This window comes from Talpa europaea (genome assembly GCF_964194135.1).
Source record: "Talpa europaea genome assembly, chromosome: 6".
Taxonomy (NCBI): domain Eukaryota; kingdom Metazoa; phylum Chordata; class Mammalia; order Eulipotyphla; family Talpidae; genus Talpa; species Talpa europaea.
The window spans coordinates 63432132-63444774 of NC_140072.1; the positions used below are offsets into that span (position 1 = coordinate 63432132).

The window sequence follows — 12643 nt, forward strand, 5'->3', positions numbered from 1 at the left end:
ATGAACATCAACTGACAAGACTGCTTGAAACACCCCAATGGTTAGGTCCAAACTCCAGGCAAACTATTTGGTTTCATTAAGGGTTTCCAGAAAAGGTGACGAAGACAATCCTTTCCGAAGCCAACAGGCAAGTGACTCTAAATTCTAATGTGCACAATGTATCACTGGTGGCTAATACACATATAAGCAGTCAGTCAACTATGGGAATACTTTTATCTATTTTGTGACAAAAAGAAAAGCTGCATTTCAATTTCACTTTCATTAAGGCACTGCAAAGTTCTTTTATAAAATCAAAACACTGCATCAACAACCCACAGACAGGGAAAACCAATAGTTAAAATTTTGAAGTCAAGATATTCACACATATTTTAAATATACAAAGAGAATACACTTGCTAACAAGCATTTCATAAAATAGAGTAAGATATTAAGAAATTAGAGAGCTTTCCTTTTTAGTGTTTAACTTTTTAAGTGCAGTTTGTCCCCTCTGGGGAGGGGGACAATTTTCAAAGGGCTCATTTTTGCACCCACCCCTGTCAAAGAGGTCAAAAACACTGAACTATAAAGTCACTGCTCTGCTGTGGCACAAATAGTTTCTGCGGCTAAAATCAAACAAAGACCAATTAAAGTAATCATAACGTTCCAGTGAACACAAGGAAGCTCACCTGGTATTTCTGGACTTCTTTTGTGAATTTTCAAATCTACTCATTTCTTGGTATTATAATTACCTTGACCAAAATAGTGTGAAATTACTGCTCTGATCTACTAATGGCTGCAAAAATCAAGTCGTTGTGGTTTCATGCCAAGGGGCCATAGCAAGGTGGCGCGATGATTTCTGACACAGAAGACAACTTCTAAAAACTCAAAAGGGAAAATTAACGGGATGTGGTTTACATTGCCAAAGACTGTTCATTAATTACCAATTTAATCACTGCTGGAGGCATGACATTACAAAAATCTGGCTGAAAGTTCTAATAGATTATGAAGACCACCTAAGAAGAGTGACCAAAAAATGTACAAAACAATTAATACTGTTTCACTGCTATCAAAGACACTCAGATTATTTTACATCAAGTGAAGCAAAGGAATTAGTAGCTTCACAGTGCCACCACTAGGAACTATAAATACAATGGCACACAATTAGTAATGCACATGTGACTTTTCGTTCAAGGCATATATCCTTGGGAAAGCCAGAACATGATAAGGAGAACAAAAGAAACATTAAAAACTGAAATGAATAAAGATTTCAACTCTACCCTTGTGCATGCTGAGAAATAACAGAATAGGCAATATAAAATACATCTCTTAGTAATAGTGATATCATCCTGGGACGTTCAACACTGCACTGAACATTCATATGGAAAATGTCTATGGCCATTAGTAGTAGCATAAAAGGAGTGCTCCTGATGCTAAGACACCCAGCCCTGGCTTCATGTATTCACGGCAACCTCAAATAAATAAGACTATTGAGAATAGGGGTTTGTGGCCACATAATAGAAAAGATGCTTGAGTTTTTTCCCCCTTACAATGCTAGTGTTTTGTGTGACTTTGAAGATATGCTAGCAAGCTAACAATATGTTTTTCAAGCAGCCTAGGAACCATTGTTAGAATAGTAGATATCAAATCAACTTAAATTTAGACAGAATAAACTATTATTTAAATGATAATGAACAAAAACTGCTGCCTTGCACAGAGGCATTTATATCGAACTTGTAAGTACACTGGCATTTTTCTACAAAATGAAACCATGAAAAAGATGAGCTATATACATTTAAAGTGTCTTACTGGTCTGAAACGGATTATGTACATTAAATCTTCTGTCAATTGTGATGGAGTAATATATTTTCACCTCAGTACCCTGGGTATAGACAGTCCAGCTGTTACAGAGAATAAAAATTTCTAAATAATATAAAATGCTCACTCTGTATGTTATTAAAGGTATTTAGATTTCTTATAATAAATGATTATAAATAATTTTAGTAATTACAAATGCAAAGTTAACCTACTATTTCCTGGTAATAGAGCTGAAACTATGAGTTACTAGGAAAAATTAAAAATTTAGCTTGACCTTATTTTTAAAGCATGATTCTTAAGAAGCTAGTCATTTAAATGTAATAGAGTCAATATTCATAAAAATAAAAGTATAACCTATCATATACATTTTTTTGTGATGCTATATACTTAGGACACATATATGAATACCATGGGAAAAGTTTCTATTAGAGATTTTCAAAATGATGTTTAGTAACTTTTACCAATTGGATGGTAACTGTTTCTCTTGTTATCTGGAAAAGATCTAGTGAAATAAAAATCTGCTAAATCTGCTACAACTTTCAGCATGACAGATTAGTCACATTTAAATCAGTATTTTCCAATTAACATAAAAGTTCAAGGTTGATGGCCCACTCCTTCAGAGCTGTAAAATTTCCATTAAGGTTTAATTCACCAAAAAGCAACTTACATTCTCTCTATTCTTAACAATAAACCATTTGGATTCATCACGAAAGGGGAAAAAAAAAAAACACCACTTTTTTTTTTTTTTTTGATTACTGATCTCTGCAGTTAACTAAAATCTGGTCAAACTGAAATTCCTTTGCTATATATACTATTTCCTTCAGAGGATTCAGATGATCTTGGAAGCCTTCCAGAAAAGAACTTGCTGCATACTTGCAGTTTGACCCTTGCCAGGTGAAGACAGCTTAAGACAGTTTACTATGCCAAGCTATTGCAGCGGGTCAATTCAGTAGGCCTGTTGATGAAGTATTAAGGAAAAAACTTCAAGTTTGTTTTATTGTGATATTGTAATTCTTCACTAATCTTTTCCTTTAAAAAAGCCCCTAAGTATCTAACACCTATGTAAACCATACTCTTATGCAAAATAATTATGGCTGAAATACCAAAGATTTATAAATTCACAATAATTAAGTGAGTAGACCAATTGGATTGAAGAATCATCCAGATTCTCTTCTTAAACTTTTCATTTATAAAATAGGTTTTGTTATTCCTTACAAACAACAACAAAAAAAGTAATATTAAACTTAAATAGCATCAATCTTCTGATAGGTTCAAAATGCTTCACAAATATCTTAAAAAGTCCAAGGACTTTCAGTAGCAGGATTGTTATCTCTTATTTTTAGAACTTCAGCACATCAAACGCAAACATATCTTTCAGTTACTTATTTGATTACATAAGCATCACTAAATGTAATGATAAATTTATTAAATGTTTTCTTTTTTAAAGCAATATGTTCTTATGCAAAGTAGTCAGCAAAAGATAGACTAGCTTGTTAAATTCTATATGTGCATTTCTGGGGCAAAGAGTTTAGGGGGAACTTGGTAATGAAGGAAAACAATTTAAAATGTCTCAAAAAATTTACATTTTCTTCAGTTTGTGCTTAAATGTATAATGAAGAAGGTGCCTTTTGGTTATATAATGGTTAAACTGTTAAACCTGCCAAACTTCTAAGTTATACTTTGAAAATAATTATTTTAAGTAGATATAAAAAACAATAAACAAAGAATCTATTTGCATAAAATTTACATGATTAAAATATATGAAAACCTACATAGAATAACAGGAATAGTAAACAAAGAAACATAAATCGCAGAGATTCAGAGCAATGAAACCTGTCTCCTACAGAAAAGTAATTTTTGGAAATATCTGAAATAGATTAAATGAACATCTAAAGGTAAAGATACAACTGAACCATGAAATTACTTTGCTACAAAAGATCTAAATGCAAAATGTATATATAGCAAGTTCTTACTAAAATATGCAATGACAGTCTTAAGAAAAATTAAGAAAAATTAAAAGGTTTTAAAGTATCTACATTTGTAAGTGGCTTTTAAAGGAAATTACAATTCAAAGTTTTCCTGAGGATAAATTATAAGAGTTCATACATAAAATTCCCCCAGATAACAAGAATTGTTTTCAGTGTCTTAGAAACTGCTTCCTAGCTCTCAGCTTAATGTTATAACAAATTATATGAGGGAATATTTGCTAGAGCTGTGTGATTCAAAACAGTCTAATTGTGAAATTAACTCTAACCACAGGTCCTAGAATATGGGAAAAGCAGGTGTATGCAAGGACTTGCTATGTACCCATTATAATAACATAGAAAGGTATCATGACATAGGATTCAAGAATAGGAAGAAATGGATAATATATGAAAGTCTTAAGTCCAAAGTGGGAAATATCGTTTTCTCTGACTTGAGAAAGGGGGACAAACATTTTTACCTTTCCAATGATAATCCATTCTGCTTTAGATACCATCAGATATACTTTATACTTGTTGTTGGAGATACAAGGTTCTTGTACTTTGAATAGTTCATAGATGAGTTGGAAAAGAGATGTGTAATTAGTTAATTACATACTGGCATGTATATGACAGCAGAGATATACACAACATATTAGAAAAAGATACAGGAAGGAGAATTAATGGTACTGCTAGAGGCCATAGCAGAGGTACTTCAAGAAGTGATATTCAGTGGAAACTAACAAGGGAAAGGAAGAACATTTCAGGGAAGAACAGCAATGACTGACACAGGAAAAAAGAGTGTATCGCATTCTCCCTGCAAGAGACTCAGTAGAGATGAACTGTAGAGTGAAAACAGGAGAGAATTGAAGGATGGGGCTAGAGAGAGGGGACAGGATTTGCAAGGGTCTTATATGAAATCACGTTGAGAAGTTGTAAAGTTTAGTCTCTTAGTAAGTAGAAGCTACCAGAAGGATATTGAGCCTTCATATACTCAAATTAGCATTTAAACATTTCCCTGATTTTCTCTTCTTTATATTTTGTAAGTCTGTCTTTCCTTCAGACAGACTATGGACTATGGTGGAAGATTATTGGTCTTCTGGTGATGGGCATGGTGTGATAGCATATATTTGAAGAGTGTGAACCCTCAATTACCCCTAAAAGTTACAGTGTAAATTAATGTTACCTCAATAAACATAATTACTTTAAAGTCTGTCTTCCTTACAAGTAGATTTTTGCTTTCAATCCTTTAACATTTCTCTGAATGTTCTGTAAATTCTTGCTGTCTTAGCCCAGAACTAGATATGAAAATCTCAAAAGAAGGTAACATATACTGAGTACATGGAAATTGTCCCATGCACTGTATGCATTTAAGTACTCTAATATCAATATTTAAAATAGCTCTACTCATTTTTCTCAGTGTCCATCAGAAAGTCCTAGGTTAACTGTATAGAAACAAAGTTCAGAAGGATAAAATAAATTACTGAAGGAGTTTTAAATTAGCAGTCTCTTAAGAATAAGTATCAATAAGCTCTTCAGTAAACTCTTGAAGACTTAAGGTCAGTGTATCACTTATTTAAGAATTAAGGTCACTCCTTGGGTTTTCAAAACTTTTTTTTTAGTTAATGGAAATTCTCAGCCAAACTACAGACAGAAAAATCAGTGGGGAGCATATCTCAACAACTCAATTCTCAGTATTATCACACAGCTTACAAAGGACAAATAATTTATAATAAGTTAAAAAACAAAAGCATGGTAAATTAAGACATAAATAGCGTAAGCATATAAAAATAGTAACAAGTGGTTTACTTAGATACCAACTTTTTTTCAAGTTAGGCCTGTTTTTTTACCAGAAGTCTTTTGATCTCTCCAGAGTGAAGGGGATGCTGACATTAAGTGGGGATGGCATTAGTCATGGTTCCCTTACCCCCTTCAAAATGAACACCCATTAATTTGAGTGTCACATAAGGAAAAAAAAGAACATTGCCTTTATTTTACAAATAAAAAAACAGATTTAGAGAGATTAAGTAATTTCCAGTTTTAGTAATACTTAGCTCACATTCAATTGTTCCAGAGATGAACTTGGGCATTTTCTTCTTCCTTTTGTCAACCAAGTTGGTCATACTACTTTGGCAAAATCTGTACAGTACTGATAGATAACTCTAATCTGTATATATAAGACCTGCCCAGAAAGATCAAATTGAGAAAATTACTATGTCCTTGGAAGAGACAGCAGCCTGATATCAAGTTGCACACTAAACTGAAAATCTGAAAAGCAATGCCAAGGTTTACCTTCTTCTATATACATTTCTACTGTATTTATAGATACTGGACTTAGAATCTGACATTTTACATTCTCCTTAAATCATTTCAATACTAGTTATAAGCTCCACTGAGTATCAAGAAACAGAAACAATAGTCTTAGAGTATACTACTTAGTTCATGAAATTAACGTTCTTCACAACACATCTTATATAGGCTTGATTTATTCAAAAACATGAAATAGTAGAAGGTGTACAATTTTTTAAATTGCACTTAAACTGTAACTGAAAAGAGACTACAACAGTATGTCCCATACCACTTACTCTTCTTACACTGCCTGAGACACTTCTCACATGGAGTGATGAGATCTGTTTTCACTCCTTAAACCCAAATGGAGTTTTGCATCTGCTTTAGGCCACAAAAATGGTGGAATTGATACTATGTGACTTTTAGAGAGAGAGATTACATAATGCCATGTGCAGTTCTGCTTTACTTTCATGGGACACTTTCTCAAACTAGCCCAAGTGGTGAGATAATATGAAGAGGCCACATAGTAGGTGTTCCCAACTGACAGTACAACAAGGTGCTAGCTGAAAATCAGCCCTGAATACTGTGAAACAGAAGTAAGCCATTTCTGTTGTTTTCTCCCCTACTGACTAACTCACAGCCTCTGTGAATATAAATGAAACGGTTGTTTTATGCCATTAAGTTCTGCAGTATTTTTTTATGCAGCAAAAGATAACCTGATAAAGGTAAGAGAAAATATCGTTGGAACTATTTAAAGCATAGTTTCATAAGCAATATAGTGTAACACTGAGTAGGTAGAAAACAAATGCAAAAAAGTGACCAATCTAGCATGCAGCTAGAAATGAACAACTAGAACAACCAATACATGAGTATAAGACAACTAACCCAAGCCACATCAGTGGCAGTCAAAGTAACAATGCAGTGTTTTGTGAGATACAAAGACTACTATTCACTATATAATCTTTTTTTTAAAGTGTTTTCCTTTTTTTTTTATAAAAGATTTATTTATTTATTTATACAAGCACTGGGTACAGTCAGAAGTGTGGGAGGGTGAGAGAATTTACCAGAGCCAGAGCGGGGAACATAACAGGCACACCGACGAAATACACTGCTGAGGGGAGCAGCGGGCATGGCAGGAGAGGTCTGTTGCGCCATGTGGGACCCTCGCTGGCGACCGGGGATCGAACCGGTGCTGCAGAGGCTGCGGGCAGCTTCGCAGCCCAACGCTCAATCGCTGCGCCACCAGGGGAGGCCCCACTATATAATCTTTTTTTTTTTTTTTCCCACTATATAATCTTAATCAAAGGTAATCAAAATTTTCTCTCTTCAGTGTGAACAGGACCACCATTATAGAATCTACCATTTATTCCATACCTAGGCACAAATTAATAGCATCAACTGTAAAAAAGAAGAGTTCATTTTATGTCTTGTTCCTTAAATTGTGCATACACAAAAACACATGTCCCTCACACAATCTTAGGGATACTGAAATATAATACCAGTTTAAATAAAACTGCTTTACGTTCATGTTTGCTTGGCTATGCTAAGAAAACAATGTGCCAACAGTATCTTTTCTGGATACTAAAAATTTCCCTGCTTTATTTATCTTAACATCATACTTTTTAGCTAGAAAGAATAAAAGAAAAACTTGTAAGTCATTTGTTGTATTACCCTTAGGAATAAGTATTATTTTGATGATTTTCCATGCTGTTCTTTTCAAAGCATATATACAAACACAATCTCCATTATTTCAAAAGGAGTTTATATGTAATAAAACATCTTAAATCTTTTTTGTACAAAATAAAATGGTGAGCATTTTCCTATGTCTTTTCAATATTTTCAACACATTATTGAAAATATAATTTTTAATGGCCACTTAACAAGTATATATATTTATTAGAATTTATCTGGTCTTTCCCCTATTTTACATATGCAGATAATCTTGTAACTTAAAAAAAAAAGATTTATTTTTTATTTATTTATGCATAGGCGAACTGGGGTGTAGGCCAGAGGTGCAGGGGGTAAGAGGATTCATGACAGACAGAGTGGGAGGAGAACAGGAGGAGCCACTGAAATACATTGCTGAGGGGAGCAGCGGGCATGGCAGGAGAGGTCTGTCCCACCATGTGGGACCCTCGCCAGCAATTGGGGATCAAACCGGCACTGCAGAGGCTGCAGGCAGCTTTGCAGCCCAGCACTCAACCACTGTGCCACCAGGGGAGGCCCGAAATAAGCAATTCTTGATGAAGTCCATTTGCTTTCCAGGAAGCATGGCAAGTTATAAGTTCCCAGCAGGGTAAAAGCATACCTAACTCAATAAAGCACCAGCATCTTGTTTCTTAAATTACAAGTTATACATTTTATAGATATGTAAGATGGCACATATGTGGAATAATAAATGTTTTAGTAATTAACTTCTAATGTTGAATTCTCACTAATACAATTGATTTAAAAATTTAAGCTTTATTTAGGAAATAAAAGGTGTTAGTGGCACAAGGGGTTAAGCACAGCACAATGAAGCTATCTGCAGCCTCTGCAGCATAAGTTCTACCCCTGGCTGGCCAGGAAGCTACCCACATGGCGCAGCAGACCTCTCCTGTCTCGCCCGCTGCTCCCTTCAGCAGTGTATTTCAGTCAATCCACCTGTTCCCCACTCTGTCTCTGGTGGATCCTCTCACCCCTCACACCTCTGGCCTGTACCCCAGTACTTGTATGCATAAATAAATAAATCTTTAAAAAAATAACAACTGTGTAAACTTAAAAGAACAAACAATCTTAAAAATCAGGATATTTGAATTCTAATCCCACTTTACCACTGTCTGCAATCCTAGGTAAATTTAAACACCCTTTCCTAACTCATTTTCTTAATCTGTACAATAAATACAATAATAATATCTTTCTTCACAAGGATGACAACACAATTCTTCAAAAAATTAATTTCTGAAGTCTAATTATTTAGGTTCAATTCTTGGCTCTCTCACTAGCTGTGAGACCATGGGTAATTCATTAATTTGATCATATGTCAGTTTTCTAAACTATAAAATAGTGGTAATTAGTAACATGTAAATTAATTATTGATTTAAGCAATAATTTATTAATTAATTACATTTAATTTAATTTTTAATAATTATTAACAAATGTAAAATCCACACACTATGCAATTATGAATATGCTCAGTTTAGAGACTCAGTAAAATAACTGACATATGACCTAATTAGCAAATTGTTAATTTAGCAAGATGGCTGGGCACTGAAAGAATCTGGATAAAGACTACAAATTTTTTTTCCTTAGAAACAATGATTCTCTAGATTAGTAATTCTCAATATTTTTACCAAGACACGGTTAAAAATACACTTTATGACAAGACCCAGTAAGCACACATACCCATGTAACTAAGATAAGCTTCGCATACATAAATATACTATGTTTACTACATGTGGTAAATGCTGGTATTTCGTATGACATGCTAGTCTATTTCTTTTCATGAGCAACAAAATGATTAAAATATAGAATATTGTTGTCCACTAAATCGATTTCATAGCACATTATTATGTAAAGATTTTGAAGTCTGAAAAAACAATGCCCAAAGCCTATAAAACTGGTAACTGAAAAGCAGTTTAAAAAGAATGCATGGAATCCACACAACTGATGAGATCACAAAGATATACAAAGAACTCACATGACTCAAGAAAAACAAAGTAAACAATCAGTCATGAAATGGGCAGAAGAACTTAAAAGACACTTTTCCAAAGAGACCAATATGCATATAAAAAAAATGTTCAACATCCCTTATAATTAGGGAAATGCAAATCAAACCCACCATGAGATATTACCTTACACCAGTAAGAATGGCACATATCAAAAAAACTAGCAACAACAAATGTTGGCGAGGATGTGAAAAAGGAACTCTCCTACATTGCTGGTGAGAGTGCAAACTGGTCCAAACTGGAAAGCTGTATGGAAGTTCCTCAGTCTACTAACAATGAGCTCGCATATGACCCAGCATTTCCACTCCTAGGGATCTTCCCAAAGGTCACAAAAACATTGATTCAAAAGGATACCTGTACCCCTATGTTTACTGCATGCACTATTTATAATAGGTGAAACCTGGAAACAACCCAAACGTCCAATAGTAGATGACTGGATCTAGAAGATGTGGCATATACACACAATGGAATACTATTCAACAATCAAAAAAGATAAACTAATGCCATTTGCAGTAGCATGGATGGAGCTAGAAGGGATTATGCTCAGTGAAATAAGTCAGAAGGAAAAAGACAAAATATCGGATAGTTTCACTTATTGTAGGAATATAGGGGAACCGAATAAGCAATCAGGAAAAAAAATAATAACAATTAAAAAAACCAGAACACAACAAAACAAAAATAATCAGACAACTATAAATTATAAACATTCTGCAGGGGAGGGAGAGGGATCAAAACAAGGACAGGACGAGCACAAGGGACTAAGGCAATGGTGCATGGGTGAATTGGTGATGGAAATTCTATGGGGTCTACACCTGATATAAAATATATACAAATAAAGAAATTAATTAAAAAAATAAAAAGTATGCATGGGAAGGAAATGAAACTGTCTTTGTTTATAGCTTATGTGATCATCTATGTAGAAAACCTGTAAGAAGTGAGAAAAAAATTCATAGAATAAATAATTAAAGTTGCAGGATTCAAGGTTAATATACAAAAGGTAATTGCTTTCCTATGACAGCAATGAACAAGTAGAATTTGAAATTAAAATTCAATTTGATTTACACAAGTACACCCCTCCTCCAAAATAAAATGTTTAGGTATAAATCTAACAAAATATTTACAAGATCTATATGAGAAATACTACAAAGCTCTGCTAAAAATTCAAAGATCTACATATATGCAGAAATACTTATATTCTCAATAAAGATGCAATACTATCAAGAGGTCATTTCTTTCCAACTTCATTCATAGATTCAATTTAATCTCAATAAAATCAAACAGCTTATTTTGTAGTATCAATATGGACTGGTAAAAGAACTAGAATAACATAATATTAAAGGAGAAGAACAAAGCTGGTGGAGTGGCACTATGTGTCTTTAAGATGTACTATAAAGATACAGTAATCAGTCTGGTATTTGGAAAAAAGTTCAAAGCAACATAAGAGTTCTCAGAAATAGACTCCCAAAAATACCATCAATAGATCTTTGATAAAGAAGCAAAAGTAACACAATAGAGCAAAGATAGTCTCTCAACAAATGGTACTGCAACAACTGTATATGGAAGTTTTTATAGAAACTTTACATCCTTCACAAAAATTAACTCAAAATGGAACACACACCTAAATGCAAAAAAAAAAGTGTAAAACTCCTACAAGATAATGTAGGAGAAAACCTAGATGACCCTGGGTATACTGATTTCTTTTGAGGTACAATACCGAGGCAGAATCCAAGAAAAAAGTAATGAATAAACTTGATTTCATTAAAATTAAAACTTCTGCTCTGTGAAAGACAATGCCAAGAGACTGGGAATATAAGCCATAGATGGAAAGAAAATATTTGCAAAAGACCAAACTGATTAAAAAAAAATTGTTATATAAAATATACAAAGAAGGGCCTCCCCGGTGGCGCAGTGGTTGAGCGCTGGGTTGCGAAGCTGCCCGCAGCCTCTGCAGCGCCGGTTCGATCCCTGGCCACTGGCAAGGGTCCCACATGGCGCGCAGACCTCTCCTGCCACCCACTGCTCCCCTCAGCAGTGTACTTTGGTCCTTCTGCCTGCTCTGCTCCCCGCCCTGGCTCTGGTGAGTTCTCTCACCCTCTCGCGATTCTGACTGTACCCAGTGCTTGTATAAATAAATAAACACATCTTAAAAATAAATAAATAAATAAAATAAAATAAAATAAACAAAGAAGTCTTAAAACTCAACAGTAAAAAAAAACCCAAATAGTTGAACTGAAAAACAGGCCGTTTTTAACCATATGGCCTAGGAATTCTACTCCTAGGTATCTACTTGAATTAAAAAAACACTAACTCAAAGGAATATATGCACTCCTATATTTACTGCAGCCCTATTTACAATAGCTAAGTTATGGAAACAGCCTAAGTGCTCCAGGACAGAGGAGTGAGTGGCTCAGGAAAATGGGGTATGACACACAATGGAATACTACTTGATGACAGGATGAACTCCTGCCATTTGTGACAACATGGATGGAACTGGAAAGGATAATGCTTAGCGAAATAGGTCTGAAGGAGAAAGACATACCAAATGGTCTCACTTATAGGTGGAATATAGAGAAACATAACAAGGGTCATTCAAAGCCAAATCAAAAATAAACTCTTAATATTTAATTGTAAAACTGAGGCCACCTAAAGGGAGTATGGCAGGGTAGGCGGGGCGGGGGTGGGGGGAAGAACCCAATGGAACATGGTGGAAGATTATCTGGGCATTGGTGGTAGGGAGGGTGTGAAAATACAAATTTGTAGAGATTTAAACTTATAACCCCCCAAAGCAGATAACATGATGTAAGCCAATTTTACCTCAATAAACATAATTTGGAAAAAGAAAAAAACAGGCCAAAGACATTAGCACACATCTCTATAAAGAAGATTTATAGAT

General features: G+C 34.4%; 1 protein-coding gene across 10 annotated transcripts in view; it reads right to left on the reverse strand.

Moving 5' to 3' along the window:
* Nucleotides 1-12643, reverse strand: part of EHBP1 (EH domain binding protein 1) — a gene marked incomplete at its 3' end in the record, with an annotated part of 325825 nt that overhangs the window by 76983 nt on the left and 236199 nt on the right. The window lies entirely within an intron of this gene.